The following is a 24161-nucleotide window of genomic DNA, read 5'->3' as shown; positions in this document are numbered from 1 at the left end:
ATCCGTGCGTCGCTGCGGTCTGGTCCCAGGTCGACGGACACGTGCACCTTCCGTAGACCACTGGCGACAACATCGATGTACTGTGGAGACCTCACGTGCAACGTGTTGAGCAATTCGGCGGTACGTCCACCCGGCCTCCCGCATGCCCACTATACGCCCTCGCTCAAAGTCCGTCAACTGCACATACGGTTCACGTCCACGCTGTCGCGGCATGCTACCAGTGTTAAAGACTGCGATGGAGCTCCGTATGCCACGGCAAACTGGCTTACACTGACGGCGGTGGTGCACAAATGCTGCGCAGCTAACGCCATTCGACGGCCAACACCGCGGTTCCTGGTGTGTCCGCTGTGCCGTGCGTGTGATCATTGCTTGTACAGCTCTCTCGCAGTGTCCGGAGCAAGTATGGTGAGTCAGACACACCGGTGTCAATGTGTTCTTTTTTCCATTTCTACTGAGTCTACTGAACTAACAGAAGAACATAATGTTATGTACAGTTAAAATTATTTAGGATAACGTACAAAAAAGTACACAAAATTTTAACTGTGTAATTAAAAAATTGTTTTCTCGAAGGCAGTGGCTGAAATGCAATAATTGTAGTTCAGTAAACTCAGAAGATACAGTTTAATGTCCTGTAGAAGTTTCATGTCAATGGCAACAGGGGTTCTGGAAACACATTGAGCCAAGTCACTAAATTTTACGTTGTTGGGATATGGTCTTATAACTCCCCTCAAAAAGACATATAAAAACCATTAATTTCATAAGAGAGAGACAGCAGTGTCCTGTCTGCGCTCTAGTTGGTTTGTAAGCTGCTCGAGCAGTGGTTATACACTGACGATGCCTTCCTAGGTCACCAGAGTAATGCAAAACGAAGTAGTTTTATCATTTTAAAGTTTGTCGAATTAGTGATTGGGATAGGAAACTTGCAGGGTATCTATCCGATGTCACACAAATATATCGTGCATTGGAGTGTTAAGAGCGTTGCATTACACATGATTAATACTTCAGAAACCATGTGTCTTTAACAATATAGCATTTTTAGGGGCAGAACGTTGTAGCTACAAAAATGCGTGTTTATGCCCTATAATCATTTCTCTCATACTTGTACCTTCCTGGTAGTGACTCCAGACAGTGTAATAATACTTCAGAATTGATAGCACAGTTGATATACATGAAATGTTTCAAATTTCTCTGTCTGGAGCTCCATCGTGTATAAACCACACGTTTATTCTTAACCATCCGTTATATCATTGAAACACTCTCAGGTCTACTATACACCGATAAGAGGTGCTACCCTCCTCGATTTGCATTGATCTGGAGACATCTTTGCATTTGGATGGATGCCGTGTGTAAGACTGATGCGGAACAGTCTTTACTGAATGGCAGTTCCAGACACAGCTCGCCCTGTTTCTTCACGAGAGGTGGAATGTAGTAGGTGTCAGCTGCAGATTCACAGGATAATATTAAAACCATGTGGTCAGTTGTGAACAAAGTGTCTGGTCAGTAGCACAAGGTCGACGATATCAAGTCATTTCGCAGTAAAAATATTTCTGTTACTGATAAATCAGATATATGTAAAGTATTTAACAATCTTTTCTGAGCACTGCTGGTGAATTAAATAAAAAATTAGTTTATACAGGAAATCATATAACTTTCTTGGGAAATGCATTTCCGAGATTGATGTCTGAAATACTCCTCTGTGATACAGACACGAGAGAGATTGAGTCAATAATTAAATCATTGAAGAGTAAGTACTCTCATGGTTATGATGGAGTGTCTAGCAGAATATTAAAGTACTGTGCTGCACATGTTAGCCCTGTATTTAGCCATATTTGTAATGTTTCCTTTAGGACTGGTCAGTTTCCTGAGCGATTAAAGTACTCAGTAGTAAAGCCACTTTATAAAAAGGTAGATAGAAATCATGTAGATAATTTTAGACCTATTTCTACGCCATCATTGCCGGCTTGTGTGGCCGAGCGGTTCTATGCGCTTTACTCTGGTACCGCTCGACCGCTATGGTCACAGGTTCGAATCATGCCTCCGGCATTGTTGTGTGTTATGTCCTTGGATTAGTTAGGTTTACGTAGTTCTAAATTCTAGGGGACAGATGACTTCATATTAGGTCCCACAGTGTTCAGAGCCATTTGAACCAATTTTTTATGACATCAGTGTTAGCTACATTTATTGAAAAGGCTTGTATGTAAGGATAATTGATCATTTTATATCACACGATTATGTATCACATGTACAGTTCAGCATTAGAAGTCGTTTAACAACTGAAAATGCTATATTCTCTTTTCTCTGTGAGATAATAGATGGGCTAAACAAAAGGTTTCGAACGCTTGAAATATTTTTTGATTTAACTAAAGCATTTGATCGTGTTGATCAGAAAATATTGCTCCAGAAATTGGAGCAATTTGGAAAACAGGGAGTAGCTCATAACTGGTTCACCTCTTACTTTATCAACAGGCGGCGAAAGTCACTAATCACAATGTTGATAAAGGCTGTGATGTGGAGTCTAAGTGGGGTACTGTCAAGTGGGGAATGCCCCAGGGATCAGTGTTGAGGCCACTCCTGTTCCTTATTTATATAAATGAAATCCCCTCTAGTATTACACATAACTCTAAAATTTTTCTGTTTGCTGATGACACTAGCTTGGTAGTAAGGGATGTTGTACGCAACATTGGCTCGGTTTCAAATAGTGCAGTACCTGACGTAAGTTCATGGCTTGTAGAAAAATAAACTAATGCTAAATCACAGAGAGACTCAGTTTTTACACTTTCTAACACACATTTCACCAAAATCTGACCACCAGTATGATAACAGTACCTTTTTTATGATTACTGCCTCACATGTGCTGTGAAAACACCTTCCAGCGAGGGTCAACACTAGAACAGTAATCATGGACATGACTGAAAAATGAGGGAACAATGCTCTTCGAAACAGAACGCTGATATATCCGCTATCCCATCATTGTGGAAGATGAGATTAACTGTATGGGTTACCACCTTCAGTTGTTGGAAATGTTCTACAATGCCGCCAGCTCTTCCAATTTCAAATTGTTGCGATGTATTCCCGACTTTTGTCATTGGGTAACATCACATGTTCATTTTATTTCTACCAACCTGCACGTGGTGGTAGCTGCATAGTTACACCATGCTGTGTTCAGCGTTCTGTAAGAGCCAATGGACTGAAACGTAATAATGTCGGTGTAGCACGTGACACAGACCTTGAGGACATAGTAGAAAAAGGGGCAGTGCACAAAGCTGTAGTTGTATACTGCTTGGAACTGTTACACCAACAAAAAAGATAAAACAATGATGGTTTCGATATGAGGACATTCTGCGATGATCAGTAATTATCGCAGCAATGTAGTAGAAGTATTTTTTCCTCAGTTTTATGCAAGGTACACTTGTATAGGCCTCTCGATGGCGGTGCTGCATTTCTTTTCACTTCGTTAGGTGTCGCAAAATAATAAGATGCCCATTGTATCCAGTAGCAAACGTAAAATCTATACTGAGTGTGTTTTCCTTGTTAAAAGATGCTCTCATACAAGAAGTGATTTGACGTTAAATACTATTGTTACAGTGAAGCGTTTTCACGTTCAGAAAGGTGACCACTCTCTGGAGTGGGCATTCTTTGTGTGAGGTCACTAGAGCAGCTGCCCCACAACCTAAGGTGCAGCATGAGGGGCAGTGCAGTGCAGCAACATTTTAGATGAACAAACAGTTTGTACTTGGCATGGTCCTCAGTTACCTCATACTGTTTAATTGGCTTTACATCATTTTATGTTTGCGAAGGGCCGATGCCTAGACCATCACCTCAAGGCTGGGTACAGCCAGCGACCAAGGAGAATGGGAGTATGCCACAGATAACTGCATATCACACTGTAGCAGTTGAGTAGTTGAAAGAGCTTGTGTCCCCCCCCCCCCCCCCCCCCACTGCGCAATGGTGAAAGGAGGGGTGAGAGAGGTAGGAGAGTGAATTATGGAAGGTGGGAGTGCCTATAATTTGGTACTTCTTAGCTGTACCATGAGGAAAATGCATGTTCAACTGCCACCCCTCTGCCATCTTTCGAAACTACATTTTCCCCCATTTATTATGAGTGCTGGTTTTTTTATCACGACGAATTCACTGTGTAATTGAAACAGTGAAGCCTTTTCCATCAGCTGCAGTAGCATATATTGGCTTCAATTACCTGGGCTGTAGTGTGATTGTCGAGTAGGCATCTGTAGCGCGTTCTGACGCCAAAGAGCGATAGATACAGTGCTCAGCTGCAAGCTTACAAGTAATACATTTATTAAACTCCTCTCTTCCCCCCATGAATCATGGACTTTGCCGTTGGTGGGGAGGCTTACGTGCCTCAGCGATACAGATAGCCGTACCGTAGGTGTAACCACAATGGAGGGGTATCTGTTGGGAGGCCAGACAAACGTGTGGCTCCTGAAGAGGGGCAGCAGCCATTTCAGTAGCTGCAGGGGCAACAGTGTGGATTATTGACTGATCTGGCATTGTAACACTAACCAAAACGGCATTGCTGTGCTGGTACTGCGAACGGTTGAAAGCTAGGGGAAACTACGCCCGTAATTTTTCCCGAGGACATGCAGCTCTACTGTATGGTTAATGATGATGGCGTCCTCTTGGGTAAAATATTCCGGAGGTAAAATAGTCCCCTATTCGCATCTCCGGGCGGGGACTACTCAAGAGGACGTCGTTATCAAGAGAAAGCGTGGAATGTCAGATCCCTTAATCGGTCAGGTAGGTTAGAAAATTTAAAAAGGGAAATGGATAGGTTAAAGTTAGATATAGTGGGAATTAGTGAAGTTCGGTGGCTGGAGGAACAAGACTTTTGGTCAGGCGAATAAAGGGTTATAAATACAAAGTCAAATAGGGGTAATGCAGGAGTAGGTTTAATACTGAATAAAAAAATAGGAGGGCGAATAAGCTACTACAAACAGCATAGTGAACGCATTATTGTGGACAAGATAGACACGAAGCCCACGCCTACTACAGTAGTACAAGTTTATAAGCCAACTAGCTCTGCAGATGAAGAATTTGAAGAAATGTATGATGAAACAAAAGAAATTATTCAGATAGTGAAAGGAGACGAAAATGTAATAGTTATGGGTGACTGGAATTCGGTAGTAGGAAAAGGGTGAGAGGGAAACATAGTTGGTGAATATGGATTGGCGGTAAGAAATGAAAGAGGAAGCCACCTGTTACAATTCTGCACAGAGCACAACTTAATCATAGCTAACAGTTGGTTCAACAATCATAAAAGAATGTTGTATACATGGAAGAAGCCTGGAGATACTGACAGGTTTCGGATAGATTATGTAATAGTTAGACAGAGATTTAGGAACCAGGTTTTAAATTGAAGGCATTTCCAGGGGCAGATGTGGACCCTGACATCAATCTATTGGTTATGAACTGTAGATTAAAACTGAAGCAACTGCAAAATCGTGGGAATTTAAGGAGATGGGACCTGGATAAACGGAAAGAATCAGAGGTTGTACAGAGTTTCAGGGAGAGTATAATGGAACAAATGACAGGAATAGAGAAACAAATACAGTAGAAGAAGAGTGGGTAGCTTTGAAGGATGAAGTAGTGAGGACAGCAGAGGATCACGTAGGTAAAATGACGAAGGCTAGTAGAAATCCTTGGGTAACGGAAGAAATACTGAATTTAATTGATGAAAGGAGAAAATATAAAAATGCAGTAAATGAAGCAGGCAAAAAGGAATACAAACGTATCAAAAACGAGATAGACAGGAAGTGCAAAATGGCTAGCTAGAGGACAAATATAAGGATGTAGAGGCTTATCTCACTAGGGGTAAGATAGATACTGCCTACAGGAAAATTAAAGAGACCTTTGGAGAAAAGAGAACAATTTGTATGAAAATCAAGAGCTCAGATCGAAACCCAGTTCTAAGCAAAGAAGGGAAAGCAGAAAGGTGGAAGGACTATAGAGGGGCGGAGTTCTTGAGGACAATATTATGGAAATGGAAGAGGATGTAGATGAAGATTAAATGGGAGATATGATACTGCGTGAAGAGTTTGACAGAGCACTGAAAGACCTGGGTCGAAACAAGGCCCCGGGAGTAGACAACATTCCATTAGAACTACTGACAGCCTTAGGAGAGCCAGTCCTGAGAAAACTCTACTTTCTAGTGAGCAAGATGTATGAGACAGGCGAAATACCCTCAGACTTCAAGAATAATATAATAATTCCAATCCCAAAGAAAGCAGGTGTTGACAGATGTGAAAACTACCGAACTATCATTTTAATAAGTCACGGCTGCAAAATACTAACGCGAATTCTTTACAGACGAATGGAAAAACTCATAGAAGCCGACCTCGGGGAAGATCAGTTTGGATTCCGTAGAAATATCGCAACATGTGAGGCAATACTGACCCTACGACTTGTCTTAGAAGGAAGATTAAGGAAAGGCAAACCCACATTTCTTGCATTTGTAGACTTAGAGAAAGCTTTTGACAATGTTGACCGGAATACTCTCTTTCAGATTCTGAAGGTGGCACAGGTAAATTACAGGAAGCGAAAGGCTGTTTATAATTTATACAGAAAGCAGATGGCAGTCATAAAAGTCGGGGGCATGAAAGGGAAGCACTGGTTGGGAAGGGAGTGAGACAGGGTTGTAGCCTCTCCCCGATGTTATTCAATCTGTATATTGAGCAAGCAGTAAAGGAAACAAAAGAAAAATTCGGAGTAGGTATTAAAATCCATGGAGTAGAAATAAAAACCTTGAGGTTCGTCGATGACATTGTAATTCTGTCAGAGGCGACAAAGGACATGGAAGTGCAGTTGAACGGAATGGATAGCGTCTTGAGAGGAGGATATAAGTTGAACATCCACAATAGCAAAACGAGGATAATGGAATGTAGTCGAATTCAGTCGGGAGATGCTGAGGGTATTAGATTAGGAAATGAGACACTTAAACTAGTAAAGGAGTTTTGCTATTTGGTGAGCAAAATAACTGATGATGGTGGAAGTAGAGAGGATATAAAATGTAGACTGGCAATGGCAAGGAAAGCGTTTTTGAAAACGCGAAATTTGTTAACATCGAGGATAGATTTAAGTGTCAGAAAGTCATTTCTGAAAGTATTTGTATGGGGTGTAGCCATGTATGGAAGTGAAACATGGACGATAAATAGTTTAGACAAGAAGAGGATAGAAGCTTTCAAAATGTGGTGCTACAGAAGAATACTGAAGATTAGATGGGTAGATCACATACCTAATGAGGACGTATTGAATAGAATTGGAGAGAAGAGGTGTTCGTGGTACAACGTAACAGGAAGAAGGGACCGGTTGGTAGGACATGGTCTGAGGCATCAAGGGATCACCAATTTAGTCAATTTAGTATTGGAGGGCAGCGTGGACGGTAAAATCGTAGAAGGAGACCAAGAGATGAATACACTCAGCAGATTCAGAAGGTTGTAGGTTGCGGTAGGTACTGGGAAGCAAGAAGCTGCATGGGATAGAGTGGGATGAAGAGCTGCATCAAACCAGTCCCAGCACTGAAGACCAGAACAACAACAAACTCCTCTCTGTTGAGTGGTATTGTGAAATCTATCCCGAGAGAGATAACATCAGTTGAACGGAAATTTTTGAGTCCTATTGCTATTTTCTGCATTTCGTACGTAGTGCTATGCATATGGTTGTCTAATTAGGGCAGATCTCTACGATTAATTATATAATTAAGACCAATCTGTAGTTCAATTTCCCAAACAAATTAAATAAAGTATACTAACCTAAGCTTCCTCTCCTGCATCTGGACAGTTTCCTTGTGTTGAGGGTGCACTTGGGCTTTCTGTCCAAAAAGACCAGAGTTCGAGTCCTGGAAATAGCAACATCATTTTGAATTTCAGACCACTTCCTGGGTAAGGTGGGGGTGGGGTGTGATGTCAGGGTAGCGGTGGGATAAACTAATTGCCATCAAATTACGATATTTTTGCCATAATTCGAAATTGCCATCACATTTGCATTTACCACCAATCGGAATGGGTGTGGGGGATGCGTTGGTGAGCAACGTGCAGGCTGAGGAAAACACATGATGTCATCTAGGGATGTGGTGGGTTTGGGGTGGGGGTGTAGGTGGTAGTGGGTGGTGGGACTGTTATACGGGTGGGGGTGGGAGTAATAATTGATCAACTGAATAAATTTACATATCAATTTGATATCAAAAGTGCCCTGGGAGCCTCAGTACCCTACTGCTCATATGCTAGCATCTTAAGGGTCTTACAATTGCAGTTGCGATAACCTGAATAAAATCTCTGAACGCAGCTGAGACGTCCTGCTAAACCTCCAGGACAGGACAAGTAATAGGAATTGTGGAAGGGCCAGAATGAGCGACTGTCAGTTACACTCCAAACATAACACTTTATGTAGTTGTCCAAACATTACAGTGCTTGATTATCGACAGAAAACGACATTAACTCTTAAATGGCTGAAGGCCCATGAATTAAATACAACAGCTATAAATATTTTTTGAGACAGAGGGATCCAGGTTTTAACCTTAAATAGTATATAAGCCCAAGTGATGTAAGACATGATAAGTAAGAATCGAAAATTTTAAAGCATCTGAAGGTTCATTGTTTTAGAACAAGACAAGTACGATAAATTTTTAATAATCAGAAGGCCCACAGCTTTATCTTGAAAGAATGTAGTACATGATAAGTAAGAACCTTAAACCTTAAGGCGGCTGAAGGTCGATGCTTTAAAACAATACAATAAATTTTCATCATGCAAAAGGCCCAAGCTTTATCTTCAGACAATAAGACTTGCCCAGTTTAGAAAAACTTACTTTTATAACGGCTGAAGGCCTTTGATTTTAAAAACACAACTACAAGCATACAAATTCCAACCATCGGCTATGTGCCACTAAAAATACACACTTAAACGCCAACACGATAAGCAGTAAAGGCAACGGTGCTCAGAAGTTTCCAGGGGGCTCGGTCTGCCCTTGAAATCTTAACGTTCGCTTAGGCGAGACAAGAAGTCGGCCCAACTATACTCGATCCGCCGGCAACACAACCAAGAGACAGTCAGGGACCCACCGACATGACGACCTGCTAACCACCGACCAGAATACGAGAATTCCAAAGCCAAAAAGTTACAGACATAGCCGCCCACAACCAAAAGTACATTAAGCTGTCAAAAACAACACACCATGTTCAACAGTGACAACAGGTGAGGAAAGGACACTGCCTAATTTTACGTCAGCGACTTGGGCAGGTAACCGGAACACTAACGGCCAATAGGTGGAAAACTCCGTTGGTGAACTTTAATTTCAAACCGACAAATATAGTTCATTCCACCACACGGCGGCTAAATCTTCACCAACTCGAACACTCGCTGTTGCTCTCAGGAATACCACCAACAGAGAACCACCAACCAAGGGAACAAGGTGAACAGACGTGGCTTCGGTAGTTAGATCACCACTCAACTTTCATGTCCTGGGTCGGTGAGCCACGAACCTCGTGGCACTGGGAACACCCCCACATCCCCTGACACTGCACAGAGACCGACAGCGGGCCCGGCCGACTGCGCCACGCGGAGACTTGCTTGCTGATCCGCTCCAACTGACTTACTGGCTGCGCACCGTCAAGCCGGAAATATAAACACCAGACCGAAGATGGCATACGGTGCAAATGTCGATACACACCGCTGGTGCCACACGTAAAAATAGGAAGAACCACGGCATAACCGCAATAACCGCGGGAAACCAAACCCAGAGTAACAGCCAAGTTTTAAAGTAACGCATAAGCCGGGGTCAGCACGGTTCAGCAACGACTTAGACGTAGACGGTAGTGTGAAACAAACTGCAGCCAAATGTCCACTCTTTCTGTCGTTAAGTTTCTTTTAAGGAACGGGCAATACAGATACATAAAATGTGTACCTAACTTAATTGTCTGAACGTATTACAGTATAACAAATACGAGTATAATACTCCCGATGCTATAGTCAGTTCGTTCGATCAATGTCTCATGTAATGATCTTTTTGTGGCAGTTGCACCTGTTCTAGGACAGATTAAAACATTATTGAGCAACAAATATGTATGCTGAATTAAGGCCATTTTGTATGAAGTGTACAGCCAATTTATAAGTATTTCACTATTAGTTCTTTGAATCACCAGAGGACGAAAGCCACGTCGTAATTACATTTACCAAAGAAAAACAAACAAAACCTTAAAACAGTATTTTCTGTTAGGGAATAAAATTGTATTATAATTTCCGCAGTGAAATTTAAAACATTAGTAAAATACGTAAGATTAGAATGCCAGCTAACCATAAGTATTATACGAAGGTTAGAACGTAAATAGTGGCAACTATTTATTCACAACCGACGCAAAAGAGTTACATGTTTGCACCTGTTACTGTCCTTCAAAGTAGACACCAGCATTGTATGGAAACAGTTGCCAGCTATGTGGAAGGCGTAGTATACCGGTTAGCAGAGCCCGTTTGCTGTCACTATCAATAAAATTCTTTTGAGCTGTTGACAGCATTATCGATATATAAAACTGTACGACGTTTCGGCCACTACTGCACTCTCCGACGTTTCGGCCACTGCTTCAAACGAGCTTCCTCAGGAGGCGGAGAAAGTTGCTTTACGTAATTTGATGGGGCACTTGAGGATAGGAGAAGGGATGTTCGGCGTACGTTGTTAGTCTTTATACACTCCTGGAAATTGAAATAAGAACACCGTGACTTCATTGTCCCAGGAAGGGGAAACTTTATTGACACATTCCTGGGGTCAGATACATCACATGATCACACTGACAGAACCACAGGCACATAGACACAGGTAACAGAGCATGCACAATGTCGGCACTAGTACAGTGTATATCCACCTTTCGCAGCAATGCAGGCTGCTATTCTCCCATGGAGACGATCATAGAGATGCTGGATGTAGTCCTGTGGAACGGCTTGCCATGCCATTTCCACCTGGCGCCTCAGTTGGACCAGCGTTCGTGCTGGACATGCAGACCGCGTGAGACGACGCTTCATCCAGTCCCAAACATGCTCAATGGGGGACAGATCCGGAGATCTTGCTGGCCAGGGTAGTTGACTTACACCTTCTAGAGCACGTTGGGTGGCACGGGATACATGCGGACGTGCATTGTCCTGTTGGAACAGCAAGTTCCCTTGCCGGTCTAGGAATGGTAGAACGATGGGTTCGATGACGGTTTGGATGTACCGTGCACTATTCAGTGTCCCCTCGGCGATCACCAGAGCTGTACGGCCAGTGTAGGAGATCGCTCCCCACACCATGACGCCAAGTGTTGGCCCTGTGTGCCTCGGTCGTATGCAGTCCTGATTGTGGCGCTCACCTGCACGGCGCCAAACACGCATACGACCATCATTGGCACCAAGGCAGAAGCGACTCTCATCGCTGAAGACGACACGTCTCCATTCGTCCCTCCATTCATGCCTGTCGCGACACCACTGGAGGCGGGCTGCACGATGTTGGGGCGTAAGCGGAAGACGGCCTAACACCACCAGATAACGAAGGGACAGACGCTTGGTGCCATTTAGAGTAAAACCCTCGAAGGAACGTTAACTAAAATTCTATGAGACCTGATGCGATCTAAGTTTGTGGAGTACTTTATCTTGATTTTTAATATAAAATTTGTCTTGATCGCACGTCTATAAAAAGGTGCTCTGACTCGATTGCTAACTCATGATTTTCATGTTTAAAATAGAAAAAATATTAAACTTCCTGGCAGATTAAAACTGTGTGCCCGACCGAGACTCGAACTCGGGACCTTTGCCTTTCGCAGGCAAGTGCTCTACCAACTGAGCTACCGAAGCACGACTCACACCCGGTACTCACAGCTTTACTTCTGCCAGTATCCGTCTCCTACCTTCCAAACTTTACAGAAGTCGTGCTTCGGTAGCTCAGTTGGTAGAGCACTTGCCCACGAAAGGCAAAGGTCCCGAGTTCGAGTCTCGGTCGGGCACACAGTTTTAATCTGCCAGGAAGTTTCATATCAGCGCACAATCCGCTGCAGAGTGAAAATCTCATTCTAGAAAAAATATTGTTAGCAAAATACTTCTACCTACTTACAATATTTACACTATAAAAATAAAAGAAAAAGAATAGCATCAGAATTTCGTTACAGTAAGTAACTCGTCAAATGTAGTACAACCATGTACAGAGTCATAAAAATTACTCTGTGGTCTATGATGCTGCAATTTAACATAGAGACAAATGCGCAGCTGCTAGAGAGCAGAACGGCGTGCACGGTCTCATGATTAAAGTTATCGTATTAAAAAATCATACTATTGGAAGTTAAATTATGTGCAGTTAAGGGTTACATTTTAGCATGATTGTTTATGTTATCCTCATGTTGTAACCAATTGGAAACATACCACGGCATCAGTTGTAATTTTGTTTTTGAACGCTAGAACCGGTTTCATCCACCAGGGACGTTTCCCAATAGATTATGAACGCAGCGCAGTTGAGATACACAGAAAAGGAAAACAGCAACTCGTATTCTAATATGTAGGCTATTATTAACCAACTTGTGACAAAACATGTAAACTTACTCGTATGGTACACTGTGATGTATATTATAATTTTTAGGCTCCTCTAACTGTGCACCACCAAAGACAAAATCGGTTCACAACACTTACTTATACTGATCACATTACGGGTCTGGAGATGTACGGAAGTCTTATTTTACGAAAAGTTCGTGTTATTAAATGTTATTAATATAGAAAAAGTGTCCATCAAACAGTTCTAGTAAGAAATTCAGGAATGAAAAAGAAGGAGTGGGTCACCAATAAATTCCTTAGGATCTTCTTAAACTGATTTTTACTACTAGTTAAAGTCGTTATGGCTGCTGGAAATATATTGTTAATGTGTGCTTCTGAATAATGGACATCTTTCTGGACGGGAGTAGGTAACTTTAAACTATAGTAAAGATAGTTAAAAATTGTTCCCATGGGGCGAACTGTTGGTTTGAAAAATAAGGTATATTATTTACGATAAATCTCATTAACGCGTAAATAACTGGGAAGCCATAGACAGTTCATTTCGGCCTTGGTTTTGAAACGTCCCCTTAGAACAATTATAAATGACTGTGCTTAAACCGACACACAATATTTTTTGGCGCAACGCAAACTGACTTTCAAAAATCCATACAAAAGAATGGAACAGACTAACATTAACCTATACCTTTCACAAATCACTTACCTCACAAAAATCTTCATTACTTGAACTACTGCAATACAGCGAGCGCCACTACTTCCAGCTAAATAAAAGATTCAAACTACTGAAAGCACTAATTTTGATACAGAACAAACACTGTATTTACCTCAATAGAGTTCAAATGTCATTATATGTATATCAATTCATGGCATCCAGTCATACAAATTTACTGTTTCTGTCCAAAACTGCGCCATCTCACTCCCCACATCCACCACTGCTGGCGGCTCACCTCCAACTGCGCAACGCTATACGCTGTTAACGTCCAGTTGCCCAACACTACAATGGTAGACAACAATGCAAACTAGCCAGAGACTGCACACAGCACAGTCACTGATTTTCATACAGAACGCTACGTGCCGTTACTAATAAGAAAACCTAAACAGCCTACATACATAGTCCCCATGCTCCCCACAAAAAAATTTACAAATTGTATTGGGCAGTGGCTAATACAGATTTGAAAATTTTTTTCATAATTACAATAACAATGAAATAAAATGAACAGACGTATTGATACAATGTTGGTCAAAACCTAAACTTTTCTCACAGTCCATACAGTCCAAATCGTTCATCACAGTAAAATAGCAGTGTTTTTCTGAAAGTCTGAGCAGTAAAAGAAAATGCACACAGAAGTAGTTGATTTCCATGCAGTCTTGAAGAAGTAGTGTTGTCCTTCCAACGGAAAGACAGTGCTGACTCTTGACATGCAGACAGGTAATGGGCCACAACAGAGCAAACCCACCACAGAGTCAGTCGAAGTTTTGAAGAATGTTGGTAGGTAGGTCACCACACAGCATACCCACTGTAGACCTGGTAGAGTGTATGGGATTGGTGGGCCACCAGAGTTGCAGACCCACTGCAGTCCTTGTAGAAATAATGGTATTGGTGGGCCATTAAAGATGCAGACCCACTTTAGTCCTTGTAGAGACGGCCAGCAGCCATCTGTTGCGACTGTGCAGGTGCACAATCACCATTGAAGAGTCTTGCAGAGAATATACCAAGTCCATAAACCACTCACAAACCACTCACAAAGTTTTGGAATTGTCCTTAGGACCAGCAATGCTGTTAATCAGTCTCTTGCTGAATTATTAACACACGTCCAAACACCAATGGACGTCTTTTTTTCACATATTGTCCATATACCATAACCAACAGAAATATGTGTAGTGAAATCAATGCTTACAAGTTACTTAATTTGATGAACTGGTGTCAATTACAATTTTATAACATGAGTATACAATAACAAAGGTACAAAATACATCATTAAAGAACATAACAATACAGATAACATTTGTAGTAATACAGGCTTTACAAAAGAATCGAAATAAACTATACATCAGTGTTACAGGAATTATGACATAAGTAAATAAATAAAATAATGAGAATAGTTTTCGAAACATTAATTTCACATATGAGCATTAAAACAAAATAGAATAAATAATGACTAAATATCTTTACGAAGAAAATAACATAGTATTTGGAAAATTCTACAATATAAATCTTATTATCTAAACACATAAGACAGGAAAAAGACAAATAGACAAGGGTACATAAACACATAGCAAAATAATACAAAAGGAAAGACAGGATTCGTTTTCAGTGTAGCATTTGGTACTGCAGTCCAACCGAAAACTTCATTCCATAGATCTTTTCTCTTATTTCAACATTTGTTTCCACCAAAAAAATCCTATCCAAGTATGCTTTCTGTATTTATATGTTCACATATATATTTCTTCATTATTTATTTTCCATTATCTTGCCTCATCATTTATTTCCAAGAATATCCTACCTAAACCTGTTGTCCACAAACCCTACCACTTTGCTCATATCCTCTTTCAAAATACTTTCTTTGCCAAACCATTTTCTTATAGATTGTCAGTGCATTTCTTCCAATTCATCACAACTCGTTCTCTTATATAGCCTATCCCATCTTAAGCTAGCTTAAATCTACTGAGCTCAGACGCATAACTAAGGGACGAAGCAATGCAGCAGCACAAAATAATTAATACAAACAGCAATGAAAAAAATGGAAATTGTCAAAGCAAGCAGCAGAAAATCTAAATTACCAGAGCAAATGCAACATTACAACTAATATCAGCCAATGTGCAGCAACAAGAAAAGTAAATCAGTAGTAAAACTGGCTTAACAGAGTAATACAAAGTTACATTCAGTAGCACTATGCATAGCAAAAAGCAACAGAAAGTGCTATAACTTATACCTAAACATGGCAAAGCTCAAGCAGAAAAAATATTACATTAAAAATGGCCATGTCTAATACCTATGTCACATCTTAACACTAGAGTGATGCATCACAAAAATTTACTCTGCAAGAAAGTTGCCAAGTCATTAGAAAATTATTTATGCAATTCCTATGAAGAGAAATGTCTATTTGTGGTCTCTTTTATAAGAAGGTACATCATAAAATTATTATTTACTGGGTCTGTAGACAGAAAGTAGTGATATTAGTACATCTATAAAATTTTATTTTAACCAATGCTGCAGTGCAGCTAGAAACTAGATATTAAACAAAATGAGCAATCTCTCAACTAGAAAGACAATAGATGTAGAAATGTTTCTCATCATTTCATTAGGCAGTTTAGTAAATATCATAAATTAAGATCTCCACAGTGTAATCATATGTTTTCCAATTTGAGCGTGTCGAATTTGCGATGCGTTCTACAAAGGAATGTCAGTAGTGAGGATAATGTCCTCTTTCTTCTCACCTGTGCCTCTGAAAGGCACACACTAATGGATTTTTTCCTGGTGACTGTCGTGCAGACAGGTGCATATTTACATCAGTTTCTGCTACAGTGACAGTTTGACACAAATAAAATGTCACAGGTCGAAATATTTGCATTACAAATGTGTAGATACAAAATCCTATAAATATAACAGAGTCCAAAAAATTTTCGCCGGCATTGTGATACATTCACTCATTTACACACATCTCATAACTCTTAAAGCACGATTCTCGGTTTCCTACATCCTTTTTTCACAAGTCAGAGTCCCTAATCACTACTCATTATTCCTTACCTTATTACACATGTACATATTTGTCGACATCAATATTTCATCATAATAAATACGTAGCATAATCAAATTCCTCATATAGCTTCAGCTTATTTATCATGAACATACCTCAACAGCATAATACACATCGTCATCGTAATAATAACATCATAAAAGCTCAGCCAAGTCTCAAAACCGTCGTAGCTTCCTCCAATAATTTCAAAACCCAAAAATAATTCTCTGCTCATTTCAATAGTGTCATCTACCTCAAACGTATTTTAAAATCATAATCCCATATCAAATACATCATTCAGAGCTCTCATAGTATCACAATGGTTCTGAAAAAATATGAACAGTTCACAAAGTACAGTCAAAATACAATTTCATAAGGGTGAAGTTATCCAACTGTGTAATTACGTAACCATCTGTCACTGATGTAGTAAAATAAACGTTTGTCTCTCTAAGTTAAATGATCAGATAACTGTGTACTTTAAGTGTCAGAGAAATATGGTATCGATTTGTAAAGCTGGCAAATACCATATTAGCTAGGGCTCCTTGTGCTTACCAAACACATCGTATACAAAGAAAGCGGTTACCCCCCTGAGGATTAATGTAATTATACCCTCAGGTATTAGAGATTACAGCAATGTAATGAAATGTATCACGGAGAACTCTCTTCAAAATTAATCACTCAAATGCGTGTCCTGTAGCGCTAAATTGTGCGTCTTGTGGTCACATAATCTCTGTCATTACGTAAAGGTAAAAAATTTGCCAAGTGTCGTAATTATCGTCGTCCGTAATCATAGTTCTGTGGAAGTCAATGTACTTACCTTGTAATAAACAAAAGCGAAATGGTATGCGCATAAATATCGTAGTTATTACGTACAGTTCCGTGATCAAGAATGTACTACACTGTAACGTATTGCTGTGCTACAAAAAAGGCTGTCTTATTGTAGCTATACCACAAAGTTACTACTAAAACATGTTTTACTTTCCAGAAGAATTCAGAAAAACTGTGCAGATATAAAGCAGATACAGCACAAAAGCAATAATGTAAATTGTGTCACTCATTAGTATCTTCGTGATATAATCGTGTAGCTGTCAAATAAAGTAACCACTGTGTCATCTGGTATCTCTCAGGAAGTACTTTAAATTCAGAATGTATTTTCAAGTAAACCAAAATGTTGCATTAAAATATCATTAGCGGTACCAGAAGATGTTGTAAGTATGTGAGCCTTATAGTCGTTACGTAATTGTGCAACTAACAAGCAAAAATGTACACACATAATAACACTGTGTCGTCTGTTCATTATAACAATGCATTCGTAATTACTGTCTAAATAAGTTGCCCAGGTTCTTGACTGGCTATTTAACTACAAACATTGTTGCATAGTAACAGTTTCTTAAGTCTGACAAAGCATACTAGAAGTGTGAAGTGGAAAGTTTTATGGCAAAGACAAAGTTAAAAAGCAGATTATCTTTCAACAAACGATTTTACATGTGAAGTGTGGTGCAATCCTTTACTCTTCATAGTACTCAGAGTTTGAACTTGATGCAATTATCATGCGGTATACGTCGGTAAAGAATAGTGGAATTTTTCTCAAGATTAGCGTCCATGTTATTTTTCTCTGAGCCAGCCGGCGCACGTGGCTGCCTGCGGTGCGAGTCATTGTCTGTCTCTTTGTTGGCTAGCGTCGTTATTGTGATTTGGAGACCTAACTTCTATAAATTCACCTTGTCGAGAGGGCCCACCCCTGTTTGAATGTCGCCAGTTCTGATGCAATTCAAGTCTGTCGTTACGATTATGTCGTCTGCCGTCATGTCGGTAGTTCCTGTAGTTTCTTTCTTGTCGGTTAAGTGGTGGAGAATTTCTCGCTGAATTATCACTGCACGGTGGACCGTTGCGTCTGAAGTTATTCTGTCTCCCGTGATAATAATAGTTCTGGTTGCCATATTGTTTATTTTTATGATTCTCTCTGTTATATTCATTACTACGGAAATGCGGTCTTTCTCTGTAACTATTACTCTGCCAGTGGTTTTCATATGGGTGGTGTCTGTTTTGTTCACGATTTAGGTTATTATTTCTGTCATCGCGGAATTGTGACGGATGTTACCTGTAACTGTTGTATTTCTGTTTTCGCATCCCGCGACTGTCAGTGTCAATTTCCAATTCTTGTAAGAGTCCCTGAAAAGCTTCAATGTCGTCTTTTAACGTCCTGCCAAAATATTATGTCGCAAATGTTCAGGTAATTTGATTAAGCAAATGCGGATGAGTTCTAAGGGGCTGTATGGGTTTGACAGGTACTGATTCTTGTGCAACGTGTCTTCAAAATATTTCACAAGACTGGAAAATTCAGATTGTTCGTAATGTTTCATTATTATGATGCTATGTTTTACTCGGTCTTGTGTAGCTTGAGACCAGTATGCTGAGAGGAAGGCATGGTAAAATTGTCCTTCACTGTTGGCAATCGTGAATGATCGATCGCATTCTTACAGCTGGTTCATTCTCTAAATAGCTACACATAAATTTTAATCTGTGCTCTAATGACCTGTTGGGAGGAAAATAATGAGAGAATTGATGAAGCCACGCTTGTGGATGAATGTCGTTGCCGGAATTCTTAAATGTTTTCAATTTACGTGTATTAATAAACAGCTTATAGTCAAAATCATCATGTCGGCGAGTCGCATGTCGGTCATTGTTACTTCGTTTCGGCGGTTCCATCTCAAAATTCTGTGTACCTTGCCAATTTCTTTCATAATTTCCGAAGTACCCCGTGTTATTATTTTGTGGCTGTTCCGTATTTCTATGTCCCTCTTCCCGTATTGATGCGAGAGTTTCCTCTGAAATACGTAATTCTTGTATTACCTGTGTCAGCAGATCTAGTACTTCCCGGATTTCACTGTTCTGTTGCGTTTTAATTTGACTCTGATTTTGTTTGAATTTCCTAATTTGTTCGCACTCTTCTGTCACATTAAAGACTAACGGTTTTGTGTCATTCAGATTATCATCTACCTTCGTAGATAAATTATTTAGCTGATAATGAACTAATTTCCGCCATGTGTCTTTCTGCACCAATTTTCATGGTATCTACTGTGTCCTTTAAGTTTTGCTGAGTTTTTGCAAGTTGCGTAACCGAATCGGTAGATGCAATTTTAGCTTGCAAGGTGTAGTGATTTTCATGAACTATAGTTTGCAGTTTCTTTATGGCTGCTTCGTGATTCTGTAATGCATTTTCATGAGGCGAAAAAATAGGTTGGAAATGCTCAAAAATTTGTGTTTTTACATCATTACAGACTTTTTGACATTTCGATTCGATTTTATGTAACTCAGTAGTTAAATCTTCACGTGTTTGTTCAAGTGTGCTGGCTCACTTTTGAATATTTTGTTCCATTGTGTCTAACTTTTGAAGCTTTTGCTTTGTTTGTCTCTGGTTTTGTTCCATTTGTTGCATTAATTGCAATAATAATGTATTAGTGTCTGGAATCTGTTTCTCTATGTTTTTTGGCAGTGCATTTTCACCGGCAACATTTACATTTTGACAAGCAGAAAATTAGTCTTGACTCATCTGAGGAAACGGTGAGGACCCAAAACCTGAGCCAAAAGTATTTGCAATATTGTGTTCTGTCATTCCGGATTCCTGAGGCGAGCTGTTGCCGACCGATCGATCGATAATGCTTCCCTGTTCACTATTTATTTCACTGTCTACACCATTATTTGCCGCCCGCTCCATTTCCCCATGCATAATTACCAAATTACTACTTCGAATGTCTGATAATTCATTACACAGTGGTGCTGATAAGCTACATTTGTCGTCACTATTATTTCTCAGTTTACTTTGGGGCGTAGTGGTACGTTTCTTACACGCCATTATTGTCACAATATTTCACTCGATAACACGGAAAAGCACAATTTGAAGAGCAAAAACAAAATGTTTCAAATGGCTCTGAGAACTATGGCTTAACATCTATGGTCATCAGTCCCCCAGAACTTAGAACTACTTAAACCTAACTAACCTAAGGACATCACACACATCCATGCCTGAGGCAAGATTCGAACCTGCGAACGTAGCAAAAACAAGAGAACACATTAACATAGCACTGAAAATAAAATCTACACTCCTGGAAATTGAAATAAGAACACCGTGAATTCATTGTCCCAGGAAGGGGAAACTTTATTGACACACTGCGTAGGATCCTACGGTCTTGGCGTGCATCCGTGTGTCGCTGCGGTCCGGTCCCAGGTCGACGGGCACGTGCACCTTCCGCCGACCACTGGCGACAACATCGATGTACTGTGGAGACCGCACGCCCCACGTGTTGTGCAATTCGGGGTACGTCAACCCGGCCTCCCGCATGCCCACTATACGCCCTCGCTCAAACCGCGTCAACTGCACATACAGTTCACGTCCACGCTGTCGCGGCATGCTACCAGTGTTAAAGACTGCGATGGATCTCCGTATGCCACGGCAAACTGGCTGACACTGACGGCGGCGGTGCACAAATGCTGCGCAGCTAGCGCCATTCGACGGGCAACACCGCGGTTCCTGGTGTGTCCGCTGTGCCGTGCGTGTGATCATTGCTTGTACAGCCCTCTCGCAGTATCCGGAGCAAGTATGGTGGGTCTGACACACCGGTGTCAATGTGTTCTTTTTTCCATTTCCAGGAGTGTAGTTAATTGCAAGCGCAGCTGCGAAATACTTGGCGCAAAACTACATGCAAGCCAAAACTGTTTTACTGTACAACAAAATGAAAGACTGCAACTACAAAGGAGATTCTCTCTACAATTACGCGTTAGCAATAAACAAAAGCTACACTATTTACACAAACTACAAGAAAAAGCAGAAGATTCCAGTGAGGTATCCTCGGCGAAGTGTCGACATATGAAACGTCCCCTTAGAAAAATTAATTAATTACTGTGCTGATAAACCTCTTACATTATTTGATTTTCAAACAGCTGAGCATAACTGAACGTACCGAGACATTTCTCTCTTTCCCTATTCTGATCAACACTAAAATGACACACAATATTTTTAGCGCAACGCAATCTGACTTTCAAAAATCCCTACAGTAGAATGGCCCTGACTAACATTAGCCTATACCTTTCACAAATCACTTACCTCACAAAAATCTTCGTTACCCGAACTACTGCAATACCGCAAGTGCCACTACAGCCAGCTAAATGAAAGATTCAAGCTACTGAAGGCACCAACTAATGATAGACATAGTTAGCAAATGAAAGATTTTGATAGAGAACAAACAATGTATTTACCTCAATAGTGTTCAAAAGTCATCATCATATATAAGTCCAGATCATCTGCTCTCAAAACTCCGCCATCTCTCTCCCCACATCCACCACTGCTGGCGGCTCACCTCAACTGCGCAACGCTACGAGCTGTTAACAGCCAACTGCCCAACACTACAACAGCAAATTCCAGCAATCCAAACCAGCCACAGACTGCACACAGCACAGTCAGTGATTTTCATACAGAGCGCTACGTGGCATTACCAATAAAAAAACAGAAACAGCCTACTTACAGTTTAAAGACATCTTCCATAAACTGACTAGTATTCCGTCTCTAATGACAAAGGGTGAACGTCCACCTTCCCATTAAACTGTATCCGATGTGGAGGGGGATTTCTCTAAAAACTTTTTTCTTCCAGGCATCAGCATCTTGTTCCTGTCTGTGAAGGGGATAGACTTCTAACCAGCATGGATAAGCCGGACTTGTACAACCTCGGTTGTGCTCCCCTCACGCTACTGGCCGCCAAACAGGTTGACGACCTGTGGTCGGTCTTCACGTGGCCGAGGCAGCCGCTGCCGGTGCTCAACATTGGCTGCGGGCCCGGTGACGTCACCAAGAAGGTGGGTTCTTCACTTCCAGGCACGTTACTACTCCATCAGAGAAATCGACGACTACGGAACTCTATTGTGCTTTGTAAAGTATCGTCGCTCCTGGATACCTAGGACCACCGAAAAAAGGAGGTATACAGAGTGTTCATTTTCACAGAAGACACTGAAGTATATCGAAACTACCCTTTGGAACAAAAAACAGTTCAAATTCCAATTTGCTTGTCTCGGAGGGGGACATCCAATGATATCACACTCAACCAGCCACCCAACCCCGTGCGTGGCTGGTATGGGCAACTTTGCAATCTTCAATGGGAACTCCCGTTTTTTTTAATTGCAGATTATTATTTTACGGACAAGTCTGTATACTTTTGTCTGAAGCATTTTCTTCTTTTCGCCACAGATGACGCTGTAATCAGAGGAACAGAAATGGGTACCCCATCGTCATTTATGGCATGATACTCAGTGGCCCCTGAATAGCATTTGGGACCTCACCTCCATGCTGTGAAGTTAGGCCAGGCCAGTATTTCGTAACTTTTAATTGGAACCCCATTCGCATCGTCGTATTCCTCCGACACATCGAACAACGGAGTAATTGACGCGGCACTGTGGCCATGGCTCGCGACGAGCTCTACTCTCCTTTTCCATTTCGAGTAAGTGTTCAAACGTAGTATCGCCATCTCCAGTACAGTTAATTATCCACTTTCCAAATGACCGTACACAGGACAGAGCCATAGATGCGGGAATAGCAGCATCGCCCTTTCCGATGCTGTCACCCAAATCTTCACGGCCTCTTGGCACTTGCTGCTGCACTTCATCTTTTACATATCCCCACAGGAAGAAATATGGTGACATCAAATCCGGCGACCTAGCAGAACAATTAACAGGGCCACTTCTCCAGATCAACCTACCAGTGTAAAAACGGTTTAATAGCTCCGGTGCTTCAGTTGCGTAATGCACTGGGCAACCGTCAGGCTAAAACCACATACGTTGTCGTACGTCAGGGGCAATATCTTACAGTTGTACCGATAGTTCCCGTTTGTGCCCCTTCTACGTGCCGTCGATAAGATACGGACTAATGAGTTTGTTTCTTATGACGCTACACCATATGTTAACCGACCAAGGCCACTGATGGGCAACTTGCTGCAGCCAGTGGGGATTGTCTTCACTCCAGTAATGCATATTATCCAGGTTAACGCAACCATAGTTTGTGGATGTAGACTCACGGGAAAATTGTTTCTCGGCAAATAACGTGGAAGTCGATTGCATTTGGTGACGTCTCCCTTTACAAACCACTACCCGGTTACGGAAACCGGCGCCATGGAATTCTTGATGCAGCGACTTGTGGTGTGGATAATCAGTATGACAATGCAATATTGTACAATACTACCAACGAACATATTAGAATCGCGGTGTAATTGCTTATCCGTGGGCTGTGGTGCACTGCCGGTATTGCAGCTATTTCATTAGCTTCTCCTTCAACAATTTGATACGCCAGATTACGAGTAAATGGTAGCTTTAACGCGCCGCTGCACATATTGAGTAAATGAGATAATATAGTGAGTATCAACTATCTTTTTCGTAGTACTGTTACTTTGTGGCTTAAATTTTCCATTGCGTAATAAATAACAGATCGATATATCTCTTTCGAAAGCAAGAAAAATTATGGTGCTCACGATTAAACAGGGATTATTTATGCAAAATGTTACACAATGGTCCCATAATTTGAGAGGCGATGCCAACGGCCTTGCCGCAGTGGTAACACCGGCTCCGTCAGATCACCAAAGTCGGCCTGTGCTATCACTTGGATGGGTGACTATCCGGTGTGCCGAGCGCTGTTGACAAGCGGAGTGAACTCAGCCCTTGAGAGGCAAAGTGAGGAGCTGCTTGATGGAGAAGTAACGGCTCCGGTCTCGTAAACTGACTTACGGCCGGGAGAGCGGTGTGCTGACCACGTGCCCTTCTATATCCACATTCAGTGACGCCTGTGGACGGACGATGACACGTGGCCAGTCGGTGGGCGGACGATGGCCTGTTCGGACAGAGTTTTTATTTTTGAGAGTCGATAGTGTGGTCCAA

This window comes from Schistocerca gregaria, chromosome 2 (assembly GCF_023897955.1).
Source record: "Schistocerca gregaria isolate iqSchGreg1 chromosome 2, iqSchGreg1.2, whole genome shotgun sequence".
NCBI classification, from domain to species: Eukaryota; Metazoa; Arthropoda; class Insecta; order Orthoptera; family Acrididae; genus Schistocerca; species Schistocerca gregaria.
The sequence above is the reverse complement of the archived record's forward strand: the minus strand, read 5'-3'. Positions refer to the sequence as shown.